Raw genomic sequence first — 507 nt, forward strand, 5'->3', positions numbered from 1 at the left:
ATGTGAAGGACGGGGTGTGCAGAGCCGCGAGAGTGATCCTGAACAGACAGCGCTCCAGCACAGAGCGGCAAACCAGCGCGTTCACACAGAGGGTGCGGCTGGGTTTCTGCACAGTCAGTTCAGCTCACGTACCTGCTCCGTGGCCCTGAACCAGGACCACCTTTCCCACACATATTTAACTACAGGACTGACTTTAAAAGATTAGCTTTGCGCAAAAACAGGGAGTGTGTCTGAAGCCCGAACATGTTTCATGTCGTGTGACGTGAGATAATTATTTGTAGCCGCTGTCACTGAAATAATTACACTGATACATATAAGTGTATAAAATAATACTAAATTGTAAGAATGTGGTAACTTTAAAGTCAAGTCACCATATACATTTAAACAAATCATGAACATGGCTTCATGTTTTATTTAAATGACGGGGACACCGCCAACATCAATAAAAACTACATGTCCTACAATCCTCAATGCTCTCTGCGCCGATGACGTTTCAAGGACGTCTCC

Source organism: Anguilla rostrata, chromosome 3 (genome assembly GCF_018555375.3).
Source record: "Anguilla rostrata isolate EN2019 chromosome 3, ASM1855537v3, whole genome shotgun sequence".
Classification (NCBI taxonomy): Eukaryota; Metazoa; Chordata; class Actinopteri; order Anguilliformes; family Anguillidae; genus Anguilla; species Anguilla rostrata.